The sequence below is a fragment of the Lissotriton vulgaris genome, chromosome 2_1 (assembly GCF_964263255.1).
Source record: "Lissotriton vulgaris chromosome 2_1, aLisVul1.2, whole genome shotgun sequence".
Taxonomy (NCBI): domain Eukaryota; kingdom Metazoa; phylum Chordata; class Amphibia; order Caudata; family Salamandridae; genus Lissotriton; species Lissotriton vulgaris.
Genome location: NC_141687.1, coordinates 1,026,956,028 through 1,026,978,686, shown reverse-complemented (window position 1 = coordinate 1,026,978,686; position 22,659 = coordinate 1,026,956,028). Strand labels below are relative to the sequence as shown.

Below are 22,659 nucleotides of genomic sequence, written 5' to 3'. Positions count from 1 at the left end.
TAATGTATGTTTGTCTTTGTTTTCTCGGTCTAGCTCATCCCGTGTCTTCTTTGTGCGAGATTAAGGTAAGTGCAATGTTTGTATACTTTTTGCTTCTTCTTAAAAGTAAGTGTAATTTGTTATGTGTTTTTATGACAGTTTAGTATTTTTTGTTTTGAAATGTGTTTATGTTTTTTTAATTAATATTGTGCCTAATATTTACTTAGCATTTTTGTCCTAGTTATTAGTTTTGTTGTAATGTATAGATTCTGTTTTACAATTTTGGTAATTTACGTTTTTTTGCCGAAGGTGCTGTTAAGCTGATTTAGTTGAAAGTCCATCTTTGACTACGTCAGGGTGCGGCACGTTTCTTTTATTGAATCCTCGGTCGGCGATATCTTCGGGAGAGTTCTCCAATCAACGGTACGTGACGCAGCGACATTAAGGTAAGTGCAATTATTTTATAAAGTTTTTATAATCGTAATAATAGTAGATGTATTTGTTTAGCAAGCTTTTTTTTCTTTTACTTTATAGATAACTGCACATGTGTTGTGATAACGTTACTTAAAGGTAAGTGTAATTATGTTTACTTTTGCTCGTGTCTGCCTCATGTTGTTTCTGTGAAAGCCATGTTGTGTTTGGTGCTACTGTTATGTTTTTTTAATTTTGTTTTTCAGGTGTACCCTAGCTTGTGTCCGGCTCGTGTCGTCTCTTTGAGAAAGCCATTTTGTGTTTTGTGCTCCTGTAATGTATTTTTCTTTTTTTTTCCCTAGGTGTACCTCGGCTTGTGTCTGGCCGTGGTAATTGAGGTTTTTTTGTTGAAAGTGCTGTTAATCGGATTTTGGGGAAAGTCCCTTATTTTACTACGTCAGGGTGGGGCACGTTTTTTTCATTGAATCAGTGGCGGCGATATCTTCAAGAGAGTTCTCCAATCAACAGTACGTGACGCAGCAAGATGAAGGTAAGCGTAATTTTTGTATACTTTTTGCTGCTTCTTTAAAGTAAGTGTAATTTGTATTGTTATGTGTTTTTATTACAGTTTTTTGTTCCTAGGTGTACCTCGGCTCATGTCTGGCTCGTGTCGTCTCTGTGCAGCGGCTGCTGTTTGCGTGACTCAGGTAAGACATCTTGTGTTTTGTGTTCCGATTAGTATTTTTCTGTTTGGTTTCTAAGTCTACTCCTGCTCGTGTGTGTTCTCTGCGTTAGCAATTTTGTGTTTTCGGCTCCTGTAATGTATTTTTTTTTCTTTTCAGGACTATTCTGGCTCGTGTCCGGCTCGTGTTGTCTCTCTGCCAGCTATTTTTTTGCTGCTGTAATGTATTTTTCTGGTTTTTTTTAGGTGTACCTCGGCTCGTGCCTGGCTCGTGTCGTCTCTGTGCAGCGGCTGCTGTTTGCGTGACTCAGGTAAGAAATCTTGTGTTTTGTGTTCCTATTAGTATTTTTCTGTGCGGTTTCTAAGTCTACTCCTGCTTGTGTGTGTTCTCTGTGTTAGCCATTTTGTGTTTTCGGCTCCTGCAATGTATTTTTTTTTCCAGGACTACTCAGGCTAGTGTTGTCTCTGCCAGCTATTTTGCGTTTTTTGCTGCTGTAATGTATTTTTCTGTTTTTTTCTAGGTGTTCCTCGGCTCGTGTCTGGCTCGTGTCGTCCCTGTGCAGCGGCTCTTGTGTGCGTGAGTCAGGTAAGCTTTTTTAGATTCTGTTATATTAGTAATTGACTTTTTGGGACTGAAAGTGCTGTTAACTTCGGGACAGTTATAGAATGAACGGTACGTGACGCAAAGCGATTAAGGTAAGTGCAATGTTTGTAAACTTTTTGCTGCTTCTTTAAAGTAAGTGTGCATTGTATTGTTATGTGCTTTTATTACAGTGTGTATTTTGGGTTTGGAAATGTGTTCGTGTTTTTGTAATTTATATTGTGCCCAATTTTTAGTTTGTATTTTTGCCATAGTTATTAGTTTCGTTTAAATATATTGATTGTGTTTTATAATATTTGTAATTGACGTCTTTTTGTCTAAAGTGCTGTTAATCTGATTTTGGGGAAAGTCCCTTATTTTACTACGTCAGGGTGGGGCATGTTTTTTTTCATTGAATCAGCGGTCGACGATATCTTCGAGAGAGTTCTCCAATCAACGGTACGTGACACAGCAAGATGAAGGTAATCGTAATTTTTGTATACTTTTTGCTGCTTCTTTAAAGTAAGTGTAATTTGTATTGTTATGTGTTTTTATTACAGTTTTTTGTTCCTAGGTGTACCTCGGCTCGTGTCTGGCTCGTGCCATCTCTGTGCAGCGGCTGCTGTTTGCGTGACTCATGTAAGACATCTTGTGTTTTGTGTTCCTATTAGTATTTTTCTGTTTGGTTTCTAAGTCTACTCCTGCTCGTGTGTGTTCTCTGTATTAGCCATTTTGTGTTTTGTGCTCCTGTAATGTATTTTTCTTTTTTTTCCTAGGTGTACCTCTGCTCGTGTCTGGCTCGTGTCGTCTCTGTGCAGCGGCTGCTGTTTGCGTGGGTCAGGTAAGACATCTTGTGTTTTGTGCTCCTATTAGTATTTTCCTGTTTGTTTTCTAGATATGCTTCTGCTTGTGTATGTTCTGTGTGTTAGCCATTTTTTGTTTTCTACTCCTGTAATGTATTTTTTTTTTCAGGAGTACTCTGGCTCGTGTTGTCTCTCTGCCAGCTTGCGTGAGTCAGGTAAGCTATTTTAGATTCTGTTTTATTAGATTAGTAATTTACTTTTTGGGGATGACAGAGAGTGTGGTACAGAGAGTGTGGTACAGAGAGTGTGGTACAAGTACTACACTCTTTGTGCCACACTCTCTGTAACACACTCTCTGTACCACACTCTCTGTACCAGACTCTCTCTATTACATTGTTTTCTACTTACTACTACTCTTTCTCTATTACACAAATTACTAATATTATCTTAACTACTACTCATTATATCTTACACACTTCTTAATACACACTTTTTTAATACACATTTAACTACACACTCCTTACTATTTTACTAAAAATATAATACATGCACATTAGCCAACACTTACAACTGTGCTAACATCTCTATACACTATATTACACTTATTAATATGCTTTACTGCTTACTCTAGACTACAGAGACTCTTCCTATTACTCTCTATATTACTTACTATATACTACACCCTGTCTATTCATCACTGTTGTCTCTCTCTTCTTTAAAAGTTGGCAATAGCTGATGATGAAAAAGTAAGCATGCATGTGAAAACAAATATGTATACTTTCATGGTGATGAAAAAGTAAGCATGCAGGTGAGAACAAATATGCATACTCCTATGGCGTTACTTACCTGAGGCATTGTCAACATTTCTCAACACTTTTATAACTTGCTATTTCTCTTTGTTTACACTACTAATATACTATATTACTCTACTAAACACACTATACTACTCTTTAAGAAACATTCTGCTATACACTCACTACTATACACCTTTTACTACACACACACACTACAACACTGTCTCTACCACACGTCTCTACCCCACACTCTGTACCACACGCTGTCTACCACACGCTCCCTACCACACGCTCTCCACCACGCTCTCTATCACACTTTCTCTACCACACGCTCTCTACCACCTGCTCCCTACCACACGCTCTCTACCACACGCTCTCTACCACACGCTCTCTATCACACTCTCTCTATCACACGCTCTCTACCACATGCTCTCTACCACACGCTCTCTACCACACGCTCTCTACCACACTCTCTCTACCACACGCTCTCTACCACACGCTCTCTACAACATGCTACCTAGAACACGCTCTCTACCTCACGCTCTCTACCTCACGCTCTCTACCTCACGCTCTCTACCTCACGCTCTCTACCACACGTTCTCTACCACACGTTCTCTACCACACGCTCTCTACCACACGCTCTCTACCACACGCTCTCTACCATATGCTCTCTTACACGCACTTTACTACACACTCTCTACCACACACTCTGTACTACACTCTGTACTACACTCTGTACTACACTCTGTACTACACTCTCTACTACACTCTCTACTACACTCTCTACTACATTCTATACTACTCTATACTACACTGTATTATACACACACTACTACACACTTTACCACACTCTTTACTACACACTCTCTAACACACGTTCTCTAACACACGCTCTCTAACACACACGCTCTCTAACACACACGCTCTCTAACACACACGCTCTCTACCACACACACTCTCTACCACACACACTCTACCACCCACTCTTTACCATACACTCTCTTACACGCACTTTACTTCACACTCTCTACCACACACTCTCTACCACACACTCTGTACTACACTCTCTACTACACTCTCTACTACACACTGTACTACATTCTATACTACTCTATACAACACTCTGTATTATACACACACTACTACACACTCTACCACACTCTTTACTACACACTCTTTACCACACGCTCTCTACCACATGCTCTCTACCACACTCTCTCTACCACACGCTCTCTACAACATACTCTGGACCACACACTCTCTACTACACTCTGTACAACACTCTGTACTATACACACTCTACTACACTCTCTACCACACTCTTTACTATACACTCTCTAACACATACTGTCTTCACCACTCACTATTACACTGGATCACTGAAATAATATCGAGAGACAGAATATCGACCATCAAGAATATCGTTGACAAAATATCGACTACCAAAATATCGAGTTTATATCTACAAACAGGTAGGTACAAAAATATCGAGTTAAAAATATTGTTTACTAAAATATAGTTATAAAAAATATCGACTTTACTAAAAACAATGTTAAATAAATTAATATTAAAAATTAATTACTAAAATATACTTAAAAATACTTAAATTAACTTATAATAATTGAATAATTAATGAATGTAAAAAAATATTTTTTTAATTCATATTTCTTAAAACATATATATATAGTAACAAAATATAATTAAATAATAGCCAATATTATTAACGTACAATAACAAAAGTGTAAAAATTACTATTCCCACTCCAAAGAGTGCAAGCATAGGGTAAGCATTGGATAGCGTAGGGGTAAAAATTACTATTCCCACTCCAGTGGGTGCAACAGTAGGGAAAGTGTTGGATAGCGTAGGGGTTAAAATTACTATTCCCACTCCAAAGAGTGCAACAGTAGGGAAAACGTTGGATATCGTAGGGGTTAAAATGACTATTCCCACTCCAGTGGGTGCAACAGTAGGGAAAGTGTTGGATAGCGTAGGGGTTAAAATTACTATTCCCACTCCAAAGAGTGCAACAGTAGGGAAAGCGTTGGATAGCGTAGGGGTTAAAATTACTATTCCCACTCCAGTGGGTGCAACAGTAGGGAAAGCGTTGGATAGCGTAGGGGTTAAAATTACTATTCCCACTCCAGTGGGTGCAACAGTAGGGAAAGCGTTGGATAGCGTAGGGGTTAAAATTACTATTCCCACTCCAGTGGGTGCAACAGTAGAGAAAGCGTTGGATAGCGTAGGGATAAAAATTACTATCCCCACTCCAAAGAGTGCAACAGTAGGGAAAGCGTTGGATAGCGTAGGGGTTAAAATTACTATTCCCACTCCAGTGGGTGCAACAGTAGGGAAAGCGTTGGATAGCGTAGGGGTTAAAATTACTATTCCCACTCCAGAGAATACAACATTAAAGAAAGTAAATATTTCATATATTATTCAAAAATCTAAAAATGAATATCTATTAATAATTAATAAAAAAATGTTATCTAATATAATAACTAATATTTTAAAATTACTAATTAATAATAATTATTTCAATGAATCACCTATTAATACAAATGAATTACACATTAACAATTAATTATTTAATATTTAAAAATTATTTTACAATTATTTCCAAATAAATAATTTTAAATAATTTTATTATTTAATCAATTATTAATAAATTACTTCCCACCCTATTCCTCTATAAACCCACAACCCACTACAGAAATTACATTAGTAAAATTTACATAATTACCAATTAATCAATTAATAAAAATTAATTTACAATTATAAATTAATTAATTATTATAAATTAATTAACAATTAATTACTAATTACTATCAATAACTAAATTTACATATTTAATTAATTATAATTAAATTACTTCCCACCCTATTCCCCTATAAACCCACAATCCGCTACAGAATTAAATTAGTAACATTTACATAATTACCAATTAATCAATTAATAATAATTATTTTCAAATTACTATTAAATTGATTAACACATATAAATCAATTAACAATTAATTACAAATTACTATCAATAAATAAATTTACATATTTAATTAATTATAATTAAATTACTTCCCACCCTATTCCCCTATAAACCCACAACCCGCTACAGAATTAAATTACGCAATAATTATAAAAACAAAATTCATTAAATAAAATTATTTATAACATAAATACACACTTTTCACACATATTATAACATAAACATACACTATAAAAAATTATATATTATAAAAAAATCGATATTTTTAACTGTCTATATTTCATACTTCGATATTTTAACTATCTATATTTTTAACACTCGATATTACTTCACTTACCTTAAAAACGATATTTTTGTTATCTATATTCTGTCCTGTCGATATTTTGTCCAGTCTATATTAAAAACTCGATATTATGTCCAATCGATATTTTGGACTCGATATTAAGTCTGTGCACCATTACTCTGTGTAATACACACTCTATAAACCACACATTATAACACACACTTTCTACCACCCTCTATACCTCACACTTTAACACACACTCTCTAACACATGCTCTCTAACATATGCTCTCTAATACACACTCTCTAACACACGCTCTCTAACACACGCTCTCTAACTCACGCTATCTACCACATTCTCTTCTATACAATCTATACAACGCACACTGTGTAACACTCTCTCTGTAACACTCTCTGTGGTACAGAGAGTATGGCACAGAGAGTGTGGCACAGAGAGTGTGGCACAGAGAGTGTGGCACAGAGAGTGTGGTACACAGTGTGTGGTACACAGTGTGTGGTACAGAAAGTGGAACATGTGGACCTGGAAAACAAACAGAAAAATACATTAGATGAGCAAGATAGACAAGATGGCTTACTTGAAACACGCAAACAGCAGCATACATACCGTGAAAGGCACTTTGTGCACACAACTGCACAGAGATGACATGGGCCGTGGTGGACCTGGAAAACAAACACAAAAATACATTAGATGAGCAAGATAGAACAGATAGCTTACCTGAAACACTAAAACAACAGCATACATACCGTCGGAACAACTTCGTGCACACCACTGCACAGAGACGACAAGGAACACGCTTGACCTGGAAAACAAAGACAAAAACACATAACATGAGCAAGTTAAACAATATAACTTACTTAAGATGTTAGAAAATAGCTCTGTACATACCAGCAACAAAAACAAAAAAAATGAGAATGTCCTTGTAAAAAACCCCCCAAAAAACATTTTCACCTGTCTAAAACAGACGACGCTTAAAAAAGAGAAAGAAATGAAAAAACACACCTCTCAATCTCAAAAAGATGAGGCTTAAATTAACAGACAACACTGTTCTCCAATGGCTGTATGCTATTTACAAAGTCAAGCAATGGAGAAGAGGGGCGAATCTAAGCCTCACTACTAATAAGAGAGCTACCTAATGCAAATGATGTATTTTACTATTGCTAAACTGGATGTAAAGGAGCACAATAGTTTGTCCTTGTGTTCTATGTATAGTATGTGCAGATGATTGTCAAAGTCGAAATTGTTTGCGTCTAATTGTTATAATTTTTTGTGTAAATCTGAAATTTTGTGATATAACATGAATTGGTGTCCAATGAGCCAAAATTCTACTGGGATGTGTGTCTATTATTGTGCTACACAGAGTGTGGTACAGACAGTGTGGTACAGAGTGTGGTACAGAGAGTGTGGTAGTAGTACCACTTTCTCTCTAACACTATCTGTAACACTCTCTGCAGCACACTCTTTGTACCACACTCTTTGTACCACACTCTTTGTACCACAGTCTCTGTACCACACTCCCTGGACCACACTCCCTGTACCACACTTTGTACCACACTGTCTTTACAACACTCTCTCTATTACATTGTTTTCTACTCACTAATACTCCTTCTCTATTACACACATTACTAATATTCTATTAACTACTACTCACTCTATCTAACACACTTCTTAATACACACTCTACATTACACAAAATTACTTAAAACACCCTACTAGTTTCCCAGAAATCCACTACATGCACCTTAGTCAACACTTACAACTGTACTAACATCTCTATACACTATATTACACTTATTAATATGCTTAACTACTTACTCTATACTACAGAGACTCCTCCTATTACTCTCTCTACTACTTACTATATACTGCACACTGTGTATACTTCACTCTCTTTTCTCTTTATTCTTTACTTTTATCACATTTTCTAATATAAGTTGGCAAAAGCTAATGATGAAAAAGTGAGCATGCACGTAAAAACGAATATATATACTTACATGGTGATGAAAAACTGAGCACGCAACCTGAGAACAAATATGCATAGTCCCATAGTGTTACTTACATGAGGCATTGTCAACATTTCTCAGCACTTTTATAACTTGCTATTTCTCTTTGTTCACACTACTAATATACTGTGTTACTCTATTAAGCACACTATACTACTCTTTAATAAATATTCATTATACACTCTACTATACACCTTTTACTACACACACTTTTAACACTCACTACCACACACTCTCTACCACACACTATCTACACACACACTCTCTACACACACACTCTCGACACACACGCTCTCTACACACACGCTCTCTACACACAGGCTCTCTACACACACACTCTTTACACACACACAATCTCTAAACACACACTCTCTACACACCCATGCTCTCTACACACACTCTCTCTGCACACACTCTCTGTACACACACACTCTGTACACACACACACACACTGTACACACACACTCTACACACACACTCTCTCTACACACACACTCTCTCTACACACACACTCTCTCTACATACACACACACACACACTTTTACACTCACTTTCTAACACAAACACACACTCAAATACACACTCTCATACAAAGGTGAGTATGAAAGTGAAAACAAAAATGCATACTCCCATTGGGTTACTTACGTAAGGCACTGTCAACATTTCTCAGCACTTTCTACATAAAACTGCAGCTACAAACTATTATGCATACTACCATACTGTTACTCCTATATTACTCTATAAACATTTTTAACAACTCTTTTTCAATATGTCTTTCAAAATTACCACACTCTACTCAATACTCTTTACTACTCTCTACTACACAATGTTTAATACATGCTTATCCTCATACACTATAGTGCTTACTCTACTACACTATTCTCTACAACTACTCTTTACTAACATTTTTATTTACTTACATTCTTTCTTAGCATACAACAGCTTGATTTATAATATGTAAATTCATTATTAATGCTTGTTTTCATTATCCCATAGGTTGCCAATTCTTTCTTAGAATATCGCAAGTTGCTAATTCCTTATCAAAACATCAAGGTAAAAGTAGCTAACTGTTTTGTTTATCTAATCACCTGCAACAATAGAGAGCATTTGCAAAACATCAGAATAGTATACATATATCAAAAGAGAATATAACTTTCTCTCTCTCTCTCTCTCTCTCGCTCTCTCTCTCTCTCTCTCTCTCTCTCTCTCTCTCTCTATATATATATATATATATATATACATATATATATATATATATATATATAATATCATACTTATAATATAAATAGATACTAGAAAATATAACTAGAAAATACCTATTGCAATTATATAAACCATACTTAAAAGGTTACTACTTGGAAGAAAAAGGGTAACAATAACATAATATTACATTTTCATATGTACCTTTAATTATAGGTAACATTTGCCAAAAACTGTAAATAACATATCTCTCTCTCTCTCTCTCTCTATACTCTGCACGTAGGCTGGTGGGAGAATCAGGTCCTCATGGGGAAACATCATGACACTTTCTCTAAACTCATAGTACGTTTAATCGCCGACGTATTTGTGATTTGGAGGGGGGATGAGATCATTGCCTTAAATTTAATTGAACAGCTCAACATCAACCAAGAAAATGTGAGATTCACATATAAAATGAGCAAACACACTGTAGATTTCTTTCTCAAGGATGGTAAAATTGCTACCACCTTATACAGAAAAAATACAGTGGGAAATTCCATTCTCCACACCAGTAGTGCACCCCCCCGCCATGTCGTCGATAATATTCCTTATGGGGAATTGCTCCGGTTAAAGAGGATTTGGAGCACAGAGGAAGAATTAGCAGTCTGCACCACTCAGGCCCTAGAGAGATTCAGAGACAGGGGGTACAGTGACAGAGTACTCAAAAAAGCCACTGACAAGTTAAGGGAAAGATCTAGGGAATCTCTGTTGAGCCCCTCAGAGGCTCCCATTCAGGATACTACTGATATCAGTGATGATCCTAGTTTGAGGTTTGTTACAACATACAACTGTCAGGAAAGACGAATCAGAGCTATTCTAACAAAAATTTGGCCCATACATATGACTGGTGGGGTCCTAGCACCCCAACTGACGTGCGGACCCAATATCACTTATCGGAAGGGTCCCTCAATGAGCACACATGTCTCCAACACATTCCCTGAACTTCAATCAATCTTGGTTACAACCCCGGGGTTTGTGAAATGCTCAAGTTGCAGGGCATGCAAGTTTGGCATCAATACTTCCAAATATGCCACTCCGTTCAGTCCAACTCTGTTGCCTATCAAAGGAAGTTACAATTGCAAGACGGAGTATGCTGTCTATGTTCTGACATGCACCTGCGGCCTGAGATATGTTGGAAGTACCAGGCTGCAGGTGCATGTCAGAATCCTGCAGCATCTCCGAGCAATAGTCAATAATGACAGCTCATATCCTGTCGCGAGACACTTCAAAGTGATACATAATAACAATCGAAATTTGCCTAGCATTTGTAACGGTAAGTTTCAATTCTATTAAGGACACGGAGGCGAGGATTATGCTTTTCTTTCTTCGTATTTATTATAATTGAAAAAACACAGCAGCCTTAGAAAAGCCCATAACGCAGAAAAATGCTTAAAAACAACCATAAAGCATTTTAGACACATAACTCATGAAAAACAATGTCTCTGGGACTACAACTCCCATCACGATAATACAACAGTCTGAAACGGAGTCCTTCCTCTATGTCCACAATCCATAGATAGGCAGTCCTTCCTCCATATTCCTCCTCTTTCTTCGCGCAAATTACGCCATCAGTTCATTGGTCTGGTTTGGAACCATCATTTCCTAACAGAAGAAATAGAACTGCGTCAGCGTCGTAACGGAAAACACAGGATCTTACAATTGGATTAACTATTCAAGGTTCATATTCAAACATGAGGAAAATTTCAAAACCTGACTACTTACTGCCATAAGGGGGGGTGTCGCTCGACGACATACCGGGTGGGATAATCCTCGCCTCCGTGTCCTTAATAGAATTGAAACTTACCGTTACAAATGCTAGGCAAATTTCGATTCTATGGCAGGACCGGAGAGTCAGATTATGCTAGTTCAAAGCTTACTTACCACCAAACTTGCAATATCCACCACCGGCTTAAAGTAAAACCTCTTAAAGGTGGAATCGGAGGACCAATCCGCGGCCCGCATCAAATCCTCTAGACGAGCTCCCGCAGAAAAAGCCTTAGAGGCCATGGCCCCTCTGGCAGAGTGAGCTCCAAAACGTTTGGTATCAATGCCTGCCTCTTGCATGACCCAACGCACCCACCTGGCTATGGTGGGGGAAGAGACCGCATGGTGTGGTTTTCACAAGGCAATTAACAATTGTCTCTCGCCCGGAGGGCGAACGTCCCAAGTCATTTCCTCATAAGCTTTCAGACACTGCACAACACACAGTTTCGGGACATCCACAAAAGCCGGATACGAGATTGTCCTAGATGCCGACTTAGTGCGGCGACCAATCGTGAAGGTGACACCATCTGGTGAAAATACGCGTGCCGAAACGTCCAGAGCACGCACATCCGACACTCTCCGGCAGGACACCAAGCATAGAAGCATAGCCAGTTTCGCCGAGAGTTCTTTGACCGATAGGTACCTGTTTGGCTGCCAGGACAGGAAAAGGTTCAAAACCAGATTGACGTCCCAAAGGACTGAGTACCGGGGCTCTGGTGGTAACGCCAACCGGACGCCCCGCAAAAGTCGGCAAACAAAAGGATGTACTCCGATCGGATTACCGTCAACTGGCTGGTGTGCCGCAGAAATAGCCGAACGCACAGCATTAATCGTGCGGTAGGCAAAGCCACCCACGGCCAATTCCGCCAAATAATTCAACACGGGTACGAGTCCCGCGACCAAGGGATCCAAACTCCGTCGAAGACACCAACGCACCCACTTAGACCAAGCGGATTTGTAGCGCTTCGACGTACTGACAGCCCAGGCCTTGGATAACAGACCCTCAGCTGATCTCGAAAGGCCCGGGAGCGACCAACGTCTCCTGAAAGCCTCCATGCCATGAGGTGGAGAGAGCCCTTAACGATGAGAGGATGCGGATCCTGATCCGGGTTGAGGAGCAGGTGAGGAAACCGGGGGAGTAGGATTGGAGAATCCCAGGAAAGTTCCAGAAGAACTGGAAACCAGACTTGGTACCTCCAGAGCGGCGTCACCAACACCAGCTCCACTCCCTGCCGGCGAACCTGCGCCGCCGTTCGCATCACCATCGAAAAAGGTGGAAACGCAAAGGGCTTCTCCTTGCTCCAGTCCTGGAGAAACGCGTCCGTGGCTTCTGCCAGCGGGTCCGGTCTCCAACTGAAGAACCTCGGAAGCTGATGATCCAAGCGGGACGCAAACAGGTCCAGTGAGAAAGGGACCCACAGCTCGTTGAGCCAGCGAAAGACCTGGACATCCAACATCCACAGACTGGAATCCCGGAGATACCTGGAGTGCCAGTCTGCCACCTGGTTGGCCTGACCCGGTAGGTACTCCGCCGTCGCCGATACATGATGTTCTAGGCAGTAATCCCAGAACTGTTTCGCCAAATTCGCCAGTGCACGGGACCTCGAGCCCCCTAGGTGGTTCACATACCGCACTGCTGATACGTTGTCCATTTTCAACAGGACACACGACTTCACCGAGTCCCTGGTCCAGCAGCGTACCGCAAAGGAACCTCCCAGAAGCTCTAGACAGTTGATATGCAACTTCTGCTCCTCCAAGGACCAAGTGCCGCCTGTTGAAAAATCTCCACAGCGCGCTCCCCAACCGACTCTGCTGGCATCGGACTCGATGACGAGGTCCGGGGAAGACCCGAAAATTGCCCGACCATTCCAGGCCTCCATGTGGGTAAGCCACCACAACATCTCTTCTTTTACCTCTTCCGACAGGGGAACCATTTGGTTGTAAGACACGCCTCTGCGTAGGTGGTATGCCTTGAGGCGCTGGAGCGCCCTGTAGTGTAGAGGGCCCGGAAAGATGGCCTGAATCGAGGACGATAGCAGGCCCACCACTCTGGCAACTTGTCGTAACGACGTGTGAGACTTTGAAATTGTCTGTCGCAAGACGTGTTTGATCTTGGACAACTTCCGAGACGGAAGACTTAGGGACGCGTCGATGGAGTCTACGACAAATCCCAAAAATTCTACTTTCTGAGCGGGCACAAGAACCGATTTGTCCCCATTGATGACAAAGCCGAGCTCCTGAAGGAGGTCGACGGTCCGGTCCAGTTGAGAAAGCAAGCTGTGCGGACATTGCGCCATTAGCAAAATGTCGTCCAGATAGACGATCAGGCGAATCCCCTGCGCTCGCAAGAACTCCACCACGGGATGTAACACTTTGGTGAAACACCACGGAGCTGAGGAAAGACCGAACGGAAGGGCCGTGAATTCGAACACCTGATCCCGCCAGAAAAACTGGAGGAAGCGACGATGAGGAGGATAGATTGGAATCACAAGATAAGCATCCTTGAGATCCAGCCGTACCAACCAATCTCGTGGAAGGAGGATATCTCGAAGGAGATGAATCCCTTCCATTTTGAAATGATGATAGACCAACCACCCATTGAATTCTTTGAGGTTGATCACCGGACGACGGCCACCGCTGGGTTTGTCCACTAAAAAAAGATTGCTGATGAAGCCCGACGGATGCCGAGTTGATTGGCGAACGGCCCTTTTGCGGAGAAGTTCCGCGACCTCTTCGTCTATCAACTGGGCATCGGACACCGAAAAGGTTATAGGACGCGGAGCGCACACCTGGACAGGCTGGTCGTAGAACTCGATGTGAAAACCGCGGATAGTTTGCAACACCCAAGCATCCGCTGTAAGTTCTACCCACGCTCTCTGAAAGGCCGCTAGTCAGCCACCAATCTGAATTTGCTCCGCGGGGATTACACTCACCGTGCGTGCTGGAAGCGTTGGAGTTCTTTCTGAAACCTCGACCTCCGAAACGCTGCCCCCTTGTAGGGTAGAAGGAGTTGAAGTTGGCCGAGGTGTTGTACTGCCCTCGCCCGGAGCCTTGCCCTCTGTTACCGGCATTCTGCCCGCCACGGCCGGTCGCGCGGCCCCTACCGCGACCGGCCCCTTGGGAGAAACGCTGATGGAACACGCGTTTGATATTGGCCTGAGCTCTATCAAGGGACGTGAAGGTAGACACGAACTTCCCTAACTCTTTAATGAACGGTTCTCCGAAGAGACCGCCTTGAGCAACTGCTCCTGCTTCCGAAGAGGCCAAGTCTCCCAATTTAGGGTCTAGCTTAATCAGTAAAGACCTCCGCCGTTCGGTGGAGAGGGCGCAGTTGGCATTGCCTAAGAAGACAATCACCCTCTGCGCCCAATTTGATAAGACATCGGGGTCAATGGCGGATCCAGTAACTTTAGCCTCCTCCGCCATGTCTAGGATCTTAGTAATGGGCCCTACTGCGTCGAGCATTTTGTCTTGGCACGACCGCCAGGATCGGTCAATGCCCTTACGCGGGTCCTTCATGAATTTTGCCAGAAAAGTCGCCATCTTGGCATCTAAGTCTGGTGTCATGGCAACTTTCCCCTCCAAGGTGGGTCTAGGGCATTCTCCACAGAGGCAACCCCTGGCCTCCTGCTCCAGAGGCTTACGCAGCCGACTAGCCACGAACTTTGCCACCTTGTCGCCCGGGGCCCAGGCTGCCGACCGCGGATGCATGATCTCATCCGGGTCCAGCATACCTGAGCTGTCCCGTGGTAACGCAGTGGCCGAGCTCGAAGGTCGCCAGGAACGCACCGATACCTCATCCCCATCTGAATCCGGGGAATCCCCTGGAGACGAAGGGGCAGTTTCAGTAGCCACCACCGAGGCGGGGGCCGCAGGCTGGTCAGGTGGGGACTCAATCGCCTTTGCCAAAAACGCGTCACGCAGACGCTCAAAGGCGCCCTTGTCCACCCCCTGAACACCCTCCGACAACCCCCCTTTGCAGGGTTTCTTAGAAGGAGGGGGGCCCTCACTCGACGGGTCTGGGAAGGCAGAAGGGTTAACTGACTGCGCCTGCGCTAGTTTGGCGCATTCCTCCACTATGCGCGCAGAGAGACGCTCCTCCATAGGGGCCACTACCTCTGTCACGCAGCGGTAGATGGAGCTGTCTACTGCTTGAAAGAACTCCTCATCCTGCAGATAGGACTGAGAATCACCCCCATAGTAGCCGTCCTCCATATCGCCCAAAGCCAGTGCCAAGGGGTTCCCACACTACCCACAGACTGGGTGTTACAATGATTAGGGCAGACCAGAGGACTGCAACAGTTTTGGTGGCCAGGGACTGGCCAAATTCCGGGTGCACCACTCCCTCAGCGCGCAGACCCACCCCAGGGGGACCAGGTCAGCTGCCTCCCAGCGCGCTGCCACACCAATGCCACAAATTTCTTTACGAGTGCAGACTAGCCAAAACGGCGTTAGCGCGGTAGGACACCGCAATACAGACCCCCACCGGGGCGTTCAATTATGGGGCCAAAGAGTACAGACCCGAAAACGGGCATTCAAGGAGGCAGAAGCGAGGGCTCGGCTCCGCGGCGGTTGATCTCCTCAGCGCGTCTCCTCTGTGAGGAGAACGCGCGCCGGAGACCCACGAGACGCGGCCGCGCCCCCTAGCGGTTGACTGCGCACCGCATCAACAAGATCGGGAAATGGTCGCGAAGGAAGCGAGACGGCGCTTCCGCGACTTGAACGGGGCTCTGTGGAGAAAAAACACATCAGAGACCCATAGCCCCAATAACAAACACATCACATTTAGAAATACGTTCAAATGAAGCCCCTAACAGCAAGAAACTGAGAGGGGAGAAAAAACACTTAACTGGCTGCGGAAGCAGCGAAGAAAGAGGCGGAATATGGAGGAAGGACTGCCTATCTATGGATTGTGGACATAGAGGAAGGACTCCGTTTCAGACTGTTGTATTATCGTGATGGGAGTTGTAGTCCCAGAGACATTGTTTTTCATGAGTTATGTGTCTAAAATGCTTTATGGTTGTTTTTAAGCATTTTTCTGCGTTATGGGCTTTTCTAAGGCTGCTGTGTTTTTTCAATTATAATAAATGCGAAGAAAGAAAAGCATAATCTGAGCCTCCAGTCCTGCCATAGAATCTAGAGTGTCTCAAGTATTATGTATTGACGGCTGTCCCCAAACCACGTAGGGGAGGCGACAGAGACAAAATGCTAAGGCCTCTAGAATCAAAAATGATTCTTGAACTAGACAGTAAAGTGCCCAACGGCCTTAATACGATGGAGGATTTATATCATTTCTTATAGACTGTCCTGCTATCCTACTATATTGCTGTATCCCCGCCCTGTCTGGCTCCTATAACATGCAGTTAATTAGTGGCCGCCTCCCTCGCCCAATTGAGATTTTACTGTTTCTCGGCCATTTTAATTGTAAATTTTCTTTACTTTCATGTAATCTACCTGGGGTTTTTTATCACACATTTTTTTACATGCACTTTAATAAGGTCTTTTAGGATTCATAGAAGGGTTGTCATCATCACGGATGTCCCTACCGTATTTTACCATTTACATCATTAAGGTATTTATAAATGTTGTTGTAGTCTGTTTTAGTTTTTATACTATTTGCGTATTTTGCACAATCATGATGTTTACATTTGTGAATCTATTGCACATTTTTTAATGTGTTATTCAATTTTGATACTTTTATACTATTTACTGATTTTTTAATTAAATCTATATAGTATTATCAATTGGGTATATTTGCACAGTCAAAATGTTTACATTTGCGATATATTGCACGCTTCATAATGGCTACGTCTGCATTATTTTGCACTAATACAGTTCGGACTACCTTATGAATAACCTGCATTTAAGCAGGGATAATTTCCATTTGTAATTTTCAGTAGGGATTATTCTCTTTTGTTAATTCCTGAATTTATTCAGTATATGATTTATTTTGGGTTGGCAAAATTATACTTGTGCCCTTCCATTAGGAATCTGTCAACCATAGATCTGAAAAGTAGTATGTTTTCTATGTTAATTGTCACATGGTGTTCACTACTGCATTGTAAAAAAAATGGCACACACAAGCTAGACTATCTGTGATCAAGGGCATCCGCCCGAAACGCATCAGACCGTTGTGTTGTGTAATTTGTTGAAATAAACATCACTTTGCCTGAAAACTTGGGATTTGCCGTGGTTTCTGTTTGCCAGACAGCAGCTGGAGGTGCAGGGCTATTATATCTCGTTACAATTCACGGTGTATATATATGTATCTTCCACCAATGCCGGTAAAGAGATCCTCGGCTGTCGCGGGCGGTCCGAGTCAGGCAACCGGTAAACCTACATCTTCTCTCTAAACAAACCTCCTGATAAGGAAGAGACTCAGACACCCAGGCTTTCTTGCAGGAAATTTATTTAGGCAAGTAGAAAAACAATGCGTTTCACCTTTACGGCTTGGTCACGCTCGCAAAACATTTTGAAATGCCATCTTAAATACACCTCATTCAAACACGTAAAAACCCACAGTGCAATGATACAAAAAGTTTGTAAAACTGGCGGACATATTGGCATGGACCCTTGACAATGGTAATTCTATTATGGATCACATATGGCACATTCAAATTGTATGTATTATTCACATCTATTCATTACTATTTATATGGCCAAACATAATACCAAAAAAATCATATCAAAACAATAAAAATGTTACGATCACAAACATCATTTTATATCGCCATAAGAGTCCAATTCTGATGTTATGCATTAAATGCTCAAAAACATGCTATTTCATCATAATGAACTTAATAACGTTATTCATACGGAACTAAAAATCAATGCGTTCCGATTCCTTGTCACGTGATAAGTCATCACACTAGAAGCTCCACCATGATTGGTTCTGCCACCAAAGCCGCTGCATCAGGCTTATACATTCGCTCCAATTAAAGCGCTTGGTTGCTAGGAGACTAACCAAGCATTGTAAAATTATATTTACAGCTGCAACCACGATCTTACCCTACATAGTAGGTAATTCTCAAATAGCGCAGAATATTGTTAGGTTCCAACCTAATAATATTCTGCGCTATTTGTGTATATATATATATATATATATATATATATATATATATATATATATATATTTGGTACAGTATAAATAAATTACTAAAATACAGCTATAACATACCTAATATAATTTTTATAAAACAGTTTAATTAGAAAATATTTTCTGGATTACAATAAATATGATGAAAAAACTGCAAGCAGATTATCATTAAGGACATATTACATTTTCAGCTAATTCAAGAGGGAAACAATGTTTGCCAAACAGCACATTTGCGATTATACACAACTATTACAAAGTTGCAAATAAATGGACTATAGAAGATTTACATTACATTATGGACTTAGGTGATGCTTTATATACAGATATGCATTCTATTAATAAAGAACAACTTATGCATCCAGACGATTTACCAAATTTTATACAACACAATAAGACTATCTATTCGCATAAGCTTAAAGAACCTTCTTATGGGGACATATTAAAACATTTTGACCCATCTTTCCCAAATATGCAAACAGCATTAAAAGCTGCACTAGATTTGAACTCAGGTGTTTTGCTTTGTATGGATATGTATGTTATATCCATTGTAAACCGTAACAATTCATACTTTGTATTTGACTCGCATAGCTGCGATAACACTGGAATGCCTCACCCAAATGGAACTTGTATTACTATACAAATACCATTTGAAAAACTTATAGAGTACATCATAAATCTTGCACAAAGTCTAAAGCTACCAAATACTAATTGCGTACCATATGAATTAACTCCTATAGATATAAGTACAATTAAAAAAGAGTCATTACAGAAGGCAATGCTCATTAATGAACAAAATAGAAATTCAGTACCAATAAAATATCTTTATGTGCATTCTACTGAAGCATGTATCAATTTTTTCACACACACATTTCAAACTCGTATACAAACAGCAAAAAACATCATTCAGAAATCTAAAACAAACACATTTTATAATGGAGAACAGCCATCAACATCATTAGCTAATACTCATAGTACTAGAACATATCCAAATGCACTTTTAACTCCTACAACAACACCTAAAAAACAGTCTAAAACTAACAGCAGGAACATAAGTACAACACAATATACTAGTACACCACAAGATACTACTACTACTAACACATATGCAAGTATAGTTAAGAAAATACTTAAGCGCAACACTGAAAGACAATATAGTAATAGCATAAACATAAATGTACAACAGACAACATCAACAAGTAATTTACATACCGACACATATACAGATAATAACCATCATACATATATACCTATTACTGAAAGTAATACAATAATAGTTCCACAAAGTACGACCAATAGCATATTGCCCAAAAGGCAAAATAACACAGAGAATATCAACATAGATGCTAATATTTTAGCACAAGCACAACAAGAGATACATATATTAAATAACACAAAAACAGCAAAAAGAAACGAATATTGAAAAGACATCAAAATGTACAAAATCTCTAACAAATAGTATATTTGCTATTCTACATAACTACTGTAAACCAGCATCTACTTGGGATAGTCTAGATTTACATTGTATTATGGATCACGGAGATGCTTTATATACAGAAATGCACTCTGTTAATAAAGAAAATTGTATGCAACAATAATATTTATCAAATTACATAGATCACAATAACATTATATATTCTATTAAACTCAAAAAATGCTTTCGAGACGAGATAACAAAAGAAGCACAAATTATAAATGCCAAATTTATATCAACATTAACTTCTACAATTAATTTACAAACTGGTGTATTAATCTGTATAGATAGATATGCAATTTCAGTATTTAAAACTATCCATGCATACTTTATATTTGATTCACATAGCCAAGATGAAAAAGCAATACCTTATCCTAATGGAAAATGTATTGTTATAGAAATCGAATCTTTTAATGTACTTATAGAATACATCAGAAAGTTAGCTGATAAAGAAAAGCTAACAAATTCACTGAGTATTACTTTACAATTAACTCCAGTGAAAATAATCACAATTAGCAAACTGTCACTTAAGGTAACACAACAAAACCACAGCAACGGTAAAATTAAGTCTATAAAAAACATATATGTCCATACTACAAAGATATCTCAAAATGCATTAATACATATTCCAACAACAAACGGACAAGTAGAAGATACAATTATAGACACACTAAACAGCAATATCCAAGCAAATGAACAGCTTTTGACAACACACAGTAATTTGACCTTTAACATAACTATTAGCAATACCAATGTACTAACAGACACATTTACACCTGATGCTGAATTACAAACTCAAAAAACAAGTAGGATACAAGTTCTACAAAATAACAGTAACAGAAAAAGAAAGCATACCCAAGAACAAGAAAATGCACATAACACTAATACAAATATAAGGTTACAAACAACAAATGACATAATTAGTAGCTTTCATGCCCAAATAAGATATGGTCCAGAGTATGCTTGCACGATTTGCAATAAATTATGGCATAAACAAAATTTGTAGAAAACACACAATATTAAGAAAAAGGCAAAATTCATAGTATGTAACATTAGCAAATACCAAACAGATGATATATGTAAAACATGTTACACATATATTTGTAAGGACAAAATACCACCTTGTTCTTTTTATAATGGGATGACATTTCCCGATATCCCAGCAGCCTTACACTTGCATAATTTAGAAGAAAGATTAGTATTCCCAAAAATACCTTTTTTACAAATTAGAACACTACCACGTGGGTTCCAGAAATCTCTCTCAGGTGCAGTAGTTAATGTACCTGCATATGTTATGACAACTGTTACTGTTTCACCAAGGCAAATTAATGATAACATGACAATTCCCATTAAATTAAAAAGAAAATTAAGTTATAAATCTTATACCCATTTTGAAAATGTTAGACCAAATAAAGTAAAACGTGCAGCTCTATATTTAGCAACTACTAGCAGTATGTACAAAGAATATGGAGTCACCATTAATCCAGATTGGGAATATACACCAGCGAATATATCACCTTGTAATGACACTTCTGATACAAACAATACATCAGATTCTGAAGGCAACATTGCAGCAGGGAATTTAGATACTATGTTAACTAATGAAACTATAGCTACAGAAAACATTAATATTTTAAGTTTAGCACCTGCAGAATATAACACACCAAGAGGTCTATATGAAGACATAGATTCTGAATATTTAGCTTTCCCTACAATATTTTGTGGAAAGCGAAGGTCAACAAATAAAGAAAGGCATGTACCAATACATTACAGCACATTCTGTCAATGGGAATTAAGAAGTAATGATCAAAGAGTATCAAAGTCTATAACAAATGTTTTCTTTAAATTGACAAAATTACGCATAAAACAAATACATAGCAAAATATACATCTCACTTAGAAAATACTTTAATAATGGAAAGATTATAACTGAAAAAGACCTAAAATAAAAATTAGACAGCATTTTACAATATAATGAGGGGTACAAAATACTAAAAACTATACGTAGTTCACCACCATATTGGGAGCAATGCAAAAAAGACCTATTTGCTATAATTAGACAATTAGGAATACCAACATTATTTTTAACTTTATCAGCAGCAGAAACAAAATGGTATCATTGAATTAACATATTATTGCGTAGTGAAAAAAGGAAAGAATGTACAAAAGAAGAATTTGAAAATATGTCATGGGAAACAAAATTCCCATTAATACAACAAAATCCGATTAGATGTGCAAGACATTTTGACTTCCAAGTTAGAAAATTATTTAATTGTATTTTATTACATGAAAGTAACCCAATTGGCAAAATTATAGATTACTTTTATAGAGTTGAATTTCAACAATGAGGATCCCCACATATACATGCTATAATATGGAAAGAGAATGCTCCACACTATGAAACTTCTGAACTCAATGAAGTTATTACTTTTATAAATAAGTATGTAACATGTGCAAAAACACAAGATCCAAATATAGAGTCTTTATTACCCCTCCAAAGGCACGGGCATACAAAAAATTGCTGTATCAAACATAAAAGAACATGCAAATATCAG

The 22,659-nt window shown here is 39.5% G+C and overlaps 1 long non-coding RNA gene across 1 annotated transcript in view; it reads left to right on the top strand.

The window, feature by feature from the left end:
• LOC147731555 (uncharacterized) overlaps nt 1–22,659 on the top strand; it is a 93,516-nt gene that overhangs the window by 58,788 nt on the left and 12,069 nt on the right. Inside the window, exon 2 of the long non-coding RNA XR_015308446.1 lies at nt 9,532–9,588. This is a non-coding gene — a long non-coding RNA (uncharacterized LOC147731555). The remainder of the gene's footprint in view (nt 1–9,531; nt 9,589–22,659) is intronic.